Raw genomic sequence first — 10133 nt, 5'->3', positions numbered from 1 at the left:
AAATGGGAAATTGTTACAGTTTTGAAATTAAATCAGAATAAAATAAAATATACCCATGTTTATGGTTTCTCGACCAACCGATCTTACGTTAGTTACTCATTTCTTCACAGAAGCAAGTCTTATATCACTGCTAATCTGATACCATTGACTTATGAAACTGGGTCTTTTAGTAATGACAATTCTTGTCATTATTTAAATCATATAAGTGGCCATGATTATAAACTAATGATTAGTATGTATAGAAAGTGGTTAAGAATTATACAGTTGTCATTAATTGGCAGGTGTGTATAACTAGCTGTAAAAGATGTCACTACTAGTGTAAAAGCGTGACTAATTATAACACCCATCAATATTGAATACACAAATTTGGACAATAGTGGTGTATATCATTCAAACATCTTAGTGACAAAACACTTACTAAATGACTACTGCCTTATTACTAACAATTTTAACCGATACATACACATTATGTATATAAAGTGACGATTTTGATCTGTTAGTGTATTTATAAAAGTTATGGTCTCACTAAACTCCGTTTCTTTTTCAAACTTCACATGCCAGCTAACCTTGTTACAAAGAACAGCGCATCATAATCGTGTATTACTGTAATATAATAATATACTCTATCAGTAATGGAGCTTATTGTAAAAATGTGTGGCCGAATGATTAACGTGTGCGCCTTGTATCATAAGGCCTGACATTGAGTCAAGTGGCGCGGTTTCGATTCCCCGTTTGTACGTGACAAGGAGATGGGACGCGAATTATTGAAATAAATGCGATTTATTGAAATAAATGCGATTTATTGAAATAAATGCGATTTATTGAAATAAATGCGATTTATTGAAATAAAATTGTACTAACAATGTACTTGTACTAACAATTGTTTATTTTAAAAAAACATTACTTGGCACACCTCCAGCCCCAGCTAGATTCCGTGCCCCTCTCATGGGAACTGGGTCGCCATTTTCTGTTACTTTAATCTATCCGTTTTCTTAGTGCGCCCTTTCACATCACGTGTTCAATGGCGCTGTACAAAGTGACAATATAATCATAAAATAGACAATTTAAAAAAATAAAGAAAAATTATGGACATATTAAATGCTGTATACACACAATCAGTTAAAAGAATATAAAGTTGTAAAGCATCGTTAAAGGGACAATAACACTCTTGCTGGCTTGAAAGCTCCAGAAAATAAATAATATCTCTATCTAAGTACTAGATGTTTAAGTGTCCTACCTGTTGTGTAAATTATCCATTACATCCTATTTTACTTGTCCAGAGGGTTCGAAAATATTTTTAAATCGAAGTTTCATTTGAAAAGGTTTACGTTAGACGATTCAAACCATTATGTTGAATTTTTCCAAATTTTTAAATAAGGTGTGTTAAGATGAAATTTGTATCATCAATTAATTGAAATATTCTAAAATAGTACAATTTGTTGACCAGAATAAAGATTGGGACACATTATTCAGTTACAACAAGAGTGGTATTGCGCCTTTAAGCTAAAGGTAGATTATTCCATAAAACCAGGTGCTTGGAAACTAAAAGATCGCTGATCATAAGAGAGTAGTTGAACATTTGTGAGCTTTATAAATAGTTTATCCGATGTACGTAATGTTCGAAATGAAATGGGGTTTAACGTCCTACTGTTTTGCACCGAACTGGGCTAATGAAGACGGGCATACGCCATACAGTGTGCTATGAGGGAAATTTTGCCCGGACAGCGGCACTACGGTCTACTCTTCATATCGAATTCCAACTGTCAATGGATCTTTTACGTGCACGCCAATGTGTACTCGGGAATGTAGTAGTTCGACCAGCCGTATAAAGTTAAATTATATAAAACAGGAGTTGTATGATCACATTTCTTATTAATTCCATAATATTCCATATGCAAGCTATTTGCATCTTTCTTTGTATATTGCAGAGTGTATACTTGTGATAATTATCCTTTTTTAATAGATCCACCTGCTAAAACCCCAACAGGCGTTTCCATCATTGCTTAAGGAAACCCTGCTACATTTGTATACTCTTCAAAAAAAAAAAAGAAACGCATAGTGACATTTCGTCGTCGGTATACACTCGCTCTACCATTGCCTCGTTGCAACAGGAACCGCGACTCTTCGCTGAACCAAACTGTTCTCCAGCGTTGCTGTGGCCATACCCTGTATGCCTGAACCCATTGAAGTCGGATTTGACGGTGTCGGAGTATTTCAAATTAACGGGACGTCTGGCTCGTAATCCGGTTCCACGTAGCCGTCTGTGGGCTGTCTAGTCTGAGATCCTACTCCGTCCAGGAATTGCTGCTGCGGTAGAGGTCGCTGTTTTTCATTTTTTCGATTTGTAATATTTATATACCTAAAATAATGTGATATGTGTTTGAAATTTTATTTAAAGATGCATTATGTAAGAGCCAAATCTACCTATTTTTTTTTATTATTATTTTGGCTTCAAATGATATATGAAATATTATTTAGACCGTAATTATATTTACACGACATGCGACCATAGGAACTTGCAATGTAAACAGATTACGATAGATAGATATTTAATGATTTAATTTAGAAATGGAGCAACGTGACTGAGCCAATATTAACAGGTAACAATAATAGACAATCTAAGCCAGAATTTCAAACGGTGATAACATCGCTCAGATTAAAGGAATTTGAATGAAATTTTCAATGTATTAATTTTGAATTATCTATTTGGGAACAATTATAGCACGAATGGTCAGCTCTTTATCTAAATCTTACATAATGCATCTTTAATAGTCTATGATATTTGTTTTTATTTATGTATATAAAATATTTTGTGATTACAATTAGCTCGTCACTGTATGTTTGACCAGGTTGGTGCTGCCGTGGCATTTTACATCATTTCGTCCATTCTTACTCTTTTGTTGTTGGCAATCGAGAAAAATATAAAACGCATATAACACATACACACGTGGTAACAATATTGCCCTAGGTTCTCACACTTAAAATGAAAACTGTAGGCGTGTCCCTGTCAAATTTCGTGTTTGTGTCCTGTTTGTTTAATAAAATGGTGAATTTAAAAATAAAAATACAATCTGTTACACAAATATTCTATCAAACAGCTGCAAAACAAACAAGAAACCTGTGATGGTTTTTTTTTTCATAATTAAAACAGCAATTATTTAGCAAGTTGTGATCTATATAAGATCATCTGAAATCGTCCATTTTACAGCAGTTACCTTATCGTACAAAGAGGGAAGAAGACATCCACAAGGTGAGTCAGTATTATAATATATTCCGTATTCAGATTTATTTATTATGCCATACACCATAGTACTTTTTGTTTTTGTCCTCCGCCTTTCGAAGAAAGCAGGGGACTATTAAATTGTGTTCGTCCGTCTGTCTCTCTGTATTTCTGTCCGTCCGTCCGTCCGTCCGTCACACTTTTTGGGACACAATAACTCTCCTAATTGAGCTAGAATGTTCAGTCTTGGCATAGGTGTTTATTAGGTGAATGCCTTGAATGAGTTCGAAGATGAGAATTTTCTGCTTCGGGTAAGCAGAGATAAGCAATTTGATTGGTTGATGCTTTGGGACACGATAACTTTAGTCCTAATTAAGTGAGAGTGAGGACACTTGGTATATGGTTTTATCGCATCAATACCTTGACTAAGTTTGATAATAAGAACTTTCTGCGCTGGGTAAGCAGACCGAGAAACAATTTGGTTGGTCGAGACTTTGGAATACAATAACTCTCCTTCTAATTGAGGTAGAATGTTCAAACTTGGTGTAGGCGTTCATTAGGTGAATGCCTTGGTGGAGTTCGATGATAAATATTGTCTGCTTACTGTAAGCATAGATAAGCAATCTAATTGGTTTATGCTTTGGGATTGATGAAACTCCGAGTATAGATTCATTATATCATTACCATGACTAAGTTCGATGATGGGGATTTTCTGCTTAGGCTAAGGAATAATAAGCAATTTGATTCGCCAAGACTTTGGAACACAACAACTCTGCTTTTAATTGAGGTAAATGTTTAAACTTGATGTAGATGTTCATTAGGTGGATGTCTTGACTAAGTTCAATGATTAACAGAGCTAAGCAGTTTCATTGACCGATGCTTTGAGACAAGATAACTTGATTCTATCTGATAGAGTGTGGTGAAACTTAGTGTATAGTTGATAATCAGTTTGATTTCTTGATACTTTTGTAAAAAATAAATGTGCGATTAATTAATATGTGTCATCTATTTATTTTGGGATTTCGGCGGGGGACATCAGCCTCACTATTGGCTTGTATTACAAATATTGCCCTGTATGCAAATCGGCTCTCGATCTAAGACTTGCGCGTGGCAAGGAGTAGGGTAGCATGCCTAACCCCGTGGGTTTTCTCCGGGTCTGCCGGTTTCCCCCTTCTGCTAAAGACCGTTATGCGCAAACGCATTATTAAAATAAAATTGAACCATATGTAGTCCGAAATAACCTAGTTTGTATCGAGTGGATGTTCATCTCTATGTCCACCTTAAACATATTACGCGAAAAACGACTGGGAACGCAAAACACTGTGTTCCGAATGGTAACCCTTCCAATAATTCACTCGAGTGTATAGGGTGGAGACTACTGTTCTCGTCGCAGGTTTTGTGACAATAATGCCAGTCCTCTTGCAGGTGGTGTCGGATAAAACAAGAGTCGCGGTAGCTCGGTGAGTAAGGCGCTTGCTCGATCCCTGTGTTGGCGGGGACATTTCCTAGGGATGTTCGGGCGTGACTTCTCCTTGTCAGTCGTGCCTAAAGAAAATAAGAGTAGACCGCTGTACGTAAACTAAATAAGGATAGGCCGCTGCCTGGGCAAATTATCCCTCATAGCACACCGCATAGCGTATTCCTTTCTTCATTAGCCAATTCGGAGCAACAGTAGGAAGTTAAACATCGTTCAATTGCTTTATTAGCCCAGTAGGGCGCTAAAATCCTTCGCATACCGTTTGGCTTTTCAAAATAACATATTAAAAAATGTACTATTAGTCAGATTTGTTCATGGCAAAAACCATCTTTTTAAATACTTACTTTATGTCTTATAGAAAATCAGTATAATATTCTTATAGTTGGGTCAATACATGTCAAGTGGGCCAAGGGTGGAAAATCTGGAAAAAATATATGTTATTGTACATGTAAAAAACTACAAACTGTGCAATGCTGAAAGTGACTGAGATACGGGCATTTGAGTTCCATGAGTTACCGATGAGTTTTCGTAACAAAATATGTATCAATGTGAGTAGTATGGTTTGCATGCTACTTTGTCATAAAAACCGACAAAAATGTGGTGTGATTGGTTATTTTCTGGATTTTGTAGTGCCCCAGGAGATACTAAGTAATAGATATAGACCCAAATCTTCGCCTATTCAGAGATTGCCGGTAGTACTACATGAAAAACATATGAAAACGCCAACAGTCTTCACTAAATTCCCAGACAATTGCCCTGGAATATGGTTTGAGACAGAAATTTTCGAATATTGCCTCGTATTTTCGAGCCGATAGAACCCAGTAAATGAGCACCTAAAAATCTGAAACTTTGTGTGATAATAGTTTGTACTAGTGTCTCCAACATATGTTAAAGCCATTCTTGTCCCATGCCGTTTACTTATTTTTTCGATTTTTTTTTTTCAAAATCTGTGATTTGGGTCAATCTATGTAAATAATCATATTCTCGAGCCGATAGAACCCGGTAGATAAGCATCTAAAAAATCTGAAACTTGGGGAATTATAATTTGTACTAATGTCTCTAGCATATGTTAAAACCATTCTTGTCGCATGTCATCTCAAAATTTTTTCGATTTTTTCAATGTCCATGTTTGGGTCATTCCATGTCAATTATCATCCAATGAGTTAAACCGCACCCCCTTCGATTCTGCTGAAATTTGGTTTATATGTTTATTATGGTTGAAAAAGCTGATATTCCCAATTTTAGCTTGATCCGACTAATAGTTCCTGAGATACGGTCCATCCAATTTTGGGAATTTCGCCCAAAATGTGCGTGGCCGCCATTACTCAAATGACTACAACCCAGTAACCGGTAAGCCAAAAATGCTGGAATAAGTATTTCTGGGATGGACTTCTCCCTCCGAGAAATGTTTGAATCTAGAGTCCCAAATTTAGATCGAGCCGACAGTTCTCGCTAAAATAGTTTTAAAAAAGAAAATGTTTCAGTCCAATAAAAAAACACCACAATCCGATGTTTTTTAGAGTTGATTATGAGAATAAATGTCTAATGAATAATTTTTATGACATAAGAGGCCAAAAGATAGAACTGCAATAGGCAGAATTGGCTCTTACATAATGTACCTTTAAATGTAACGGTCAGCCATTACAACCACCATTGTAAAACAAGCGACACTGAGCACCTATTTATGTCTCTGTTCTAGCAATATGTATTAGAGCTGGTGTTCTTGGAATATGAGCTCAAAACCTTGCTATGTTTGCTATTTTTAAAATTGAATAAATGCTGACATTGATTTTTAGTTAATTTATAGTGTGTACTTTGATCAAGTATTGGTCAACATACTTCTGGTTACAATAGAGGACGAGAAGTGGGGTTTAACGTCCACTCGACACAAACCAGGTCATTTCGGGACTAACATATCGTTCAATTTTATTTCAATAATTCGCTTGCGCGTAGGGAAGCTGGAGGACCCGGATAAAACGCACGAGATTGGACGGACGACCCTACACCTTTTTGGCTACGCAACAAGGTTTTGGGGTTTAACTTCAACTGGATACAAACTAACGCATTTCGGGACTAATACATGGTACATATTTGTTATATCAATAATTCGCTTGTATATAGGTGTCTGTAGTGGGGGGAGGGATGACCTCAATCTTTTCACACACAGGATTGGGGTAGAAATCTCGTCACTCGATTATGTGGAATGCGTTAGGATTTATCATAGCAAAGTGCTTTTTGTTTTTTTATTAATTTAAATATATCTGGGACAATGCGCACGTTTGAAACTTGCAATATGTTTATATCTCTACTTCTTTTGTTTCATTTTCCCAGATGAAGTTAGTATTTGCCTTACTAATAGTTGTTGTGACAGCACTGATAGTACCTACTGAGAGCTGGCGTGGGCGGCGAGTATGGAGACGATACGTTAAGCCAGCGGTTATCAAAACCGCTATAAGCAAGGTTGTTGGTCGACAGGCCGACGTTGATCTGATTGACTTGGCCGATTCATTGGGATTGGATCCCGAGTCTCAAGAATTTAAAGATATAGTTAAAGAGTTGGACACTGATGGTAAGTCAGTGATCAAGACTATAGAAAGTGTTATCTTGTCTTTTGGATAGAGCAATCATACTCCTGTCTCGTGAATACCCATACGTTCCAGTAAAAAAAATCTTTAAAAATCATTTTTTAATTTAATATTTTAACTTTAATAACATATTAAATATGTTTCATTAATCACGTTCGTGGTCCGCCGGTTGGTCCGACGGAGAAGGAAGATTTTTGATTTAATATTGTTAATTTAACAGTATTAAATATTTTATTAATCACGTTTACTCACGATGATATAAATCCAATAAGGAAAGACTTTTAATTTAATAATTTTAATTAAGATTAAATAATTAAGTAACGACTTTTGGTGTCTACCTATGGGTCCGGGGCTTATTGGTCCGAAGGTATTTGGAGTCGGATATTCTGTATCCACATCGTCAGAATAAAAGAGCGTCTAGATGATCTTCGAAATAATTAACTTAATGCTGAACTCCGATTACAAAACTACAGAAATAATTAAATAAAATAATCCCATCGCCCGAAACAATCGCCATACTTGTTTTCAATTTGTAGAACATGGCGATTGTGCGGCTTACAAAAGCAGAGACAGGCCATGCCCACGTCCAGTATATGCCTTGTCAACCACAGTGTCCACATCCGGCTAGCAATATTTCAACTACCAATTACCACCAGACTAATTGACGTTTTTTCACTATCAGTTTACTGAAAATATTATTGCTACACAATTAATATATCTGATCAGGTACATACTATTTTACTAAATAGTGAACCACGAAGTACTTTTGCTCTAAAAATATGAGAAAAACTGCCTTACCCCAAATAATAACAAATCTACCAACTGTCTGAATATAATGACTGTAGATTTATTGGGAAGGCAAGCTCAGTTTAATTTCTGGAAATATCAATTAATGCCGTTTGTCAGTTGTTTAATATTTCAATATCCTATCAACAATGTTCTTGGAAACCATGTCAATATATCCTAGAGTAGACGCTAGGCTGAATTAGTTTGTATGTGAGGCGGAGGTGTATACTGTAGATATAATGTTGAAAAACATAAAACAAAAGAGTCAAAGGATGATGTAAAAGCATAACATACGTTTAGTATTTTTAAAAGTGGGCTAGAAAATAAAATATATTTCCCATACCCTGCTGTTATATGTTGAACTTAACTCTAATCTAAACTATTTTCTTACAGGAGACGGCAAAATCAGCCAGGACGAGCTAGCAGAATTAGAAATATTAAAGTCCTTATAGTAAGTGCTTTTGGAATAACCTTAGATTGATTGTGTTAAACAGCTTGATTTATTTAGCTGCCAGAATAAAGTGATATCGTTTGTATGCCCTAAACACGATAAATTCATTTCATTTTTAGTCAGAATTTTACTTTCATGGACAAGATTTTTACTTTATTACTATCAATTTTTGACATTCGACTGTTAACTTTTCAATTTCTACTCAAGATTTTCTAATGTAGATATTCAAAACCCGACAACACGATATCACGTTAGTATTAGAGCGAGAATACGACAAACTAGACTTGGATATTACCGAGTAATTGTTGTCTTAACGTAACGTGAAAGACATAACATACATACTAATTTTACTAGCCCCGTGGTAGGTCTCATTACATCATGCAGGAATGAATGAAATGGGGGTTTAATATCCTACTGTTCTTGCACCATCCGGGTTAATGAAGACGGGATCATACAGGAAAACTGATATTATTCAAGTAATCTAGAAAAACAGCAGTAGAACAAAGGTTATAGCTGTCTTTGACTAGGCATCGATCTCATTAGTTATGGCAGCAAACGGAATAAATACAACAAGAGGCCTCCTACCACTATGGGAGTTGACTGGACAACCTGCTCTAAATGACGTCAGACTGGTTCTATATTATGCAAGTCAGAAAAGGAGTGACGTAGGAGCGAGTCTGACGTATTAGAGCTGGTTATCCAGTCTACTATGGGAGTAACGTGCAAACACTAAACCGGTGGCAGCCGGTGAGTAAGTAAGACACTGGCTCGCTAGCCTGGGGGTCTCGAGTTCCCCGCCGCTGTTTGTAGAAAGATCTAAGGCGTGATTTCCCTTGTCAGTGATGCAAGATGTAGGGTCTGACAGACACATTTGTCTAGTCTTTCGGATGGGACGAAAAACGAGGTCCCGTGTACACCAATAAAACAGTTTTTATGTGCACATGAACGAGGCGATGACTATACCCTGATGACATCACTCGAAGTCATCCTCTAATAAGTCTCAAAGGTGTTACCTAGTTTTTTGTCTTTAAACTTAATGATAATGAAGCATTTCATTTTAGATCCCCAGTTAAAGATGTATTATGTAAGAACCAACCATGCCTATTGCAGATATTTCTGTTGGCCTCCTATGTTACATAAATTATTAATTAGACATACATTCATATAACAAACTTATAATCAGCTACCTAGACCATCGGATGTTGTAATTTTGAACGGATTGAAACAAGACCACCATTTAATAATTTAATTCAAAATGGAAAATCGAGACTGTTCATTATCGTAACAACGGTAGTATTGAAAATCGAGATTACGCTATTCTTCAAACGCCGATAACTTCGCCCAGAATGAACTAAAGTCACTGAAATTTCCAATATATTCATAATATCTTCCTTTTTTTATTATCTATTTTAAACGAGTATTGTTGGCTCTGTATTTAAATCTTACATGATGCATCTTTAATAGGCTACATTTTTATTATAACTTAGACGTGTTTATATCATGTTATATATATTATTACAGACAAAAGCATCAAGATCATCACTGACAAAAACGTGAAAACACAAACCCATGGATCCATGAGCTATACTGATTTTAATAAATAATCGAGCGTTC

General features: G+C 36.0%; 1 long non-coding RNA gene across 1 annotated transcript; it reads left to right on the top strand.

The window, feature by feature from the left end:
* The first annotated feature begins 3151 nt into the window (after window positions 1–3151).
* On the top strand, window positions 3152–10133 carry LOC126830119 (uncharacterized). Its single transcript, XR_007683722.2, has 4 exons — window positions 3152–3250; window positions 7029–7266; window positions 8462–8519; window positions 10041–10133. It is a non-coding gene; the product is annotated as an uncharacterized LOC126830119 (long non-coding RNA).

The sequence above is a fragment of the Patella vulgata genome, chromosome 8 (genome assembly GCF_932274485.2).
Source record: "Patella vulgata chromosome 8, xgPatVulg1.2, whole genome shotgun sequence".
In the NCBI taxonomy this organism is placed as follows: Eukaryota; Metazoa; Mollusca; class Gastropoda; family Patellidae; genus Patella; species Patella vulgata.
This window is presented reverse-complemented; position numbering and strand designations above follow the sequence as displayed.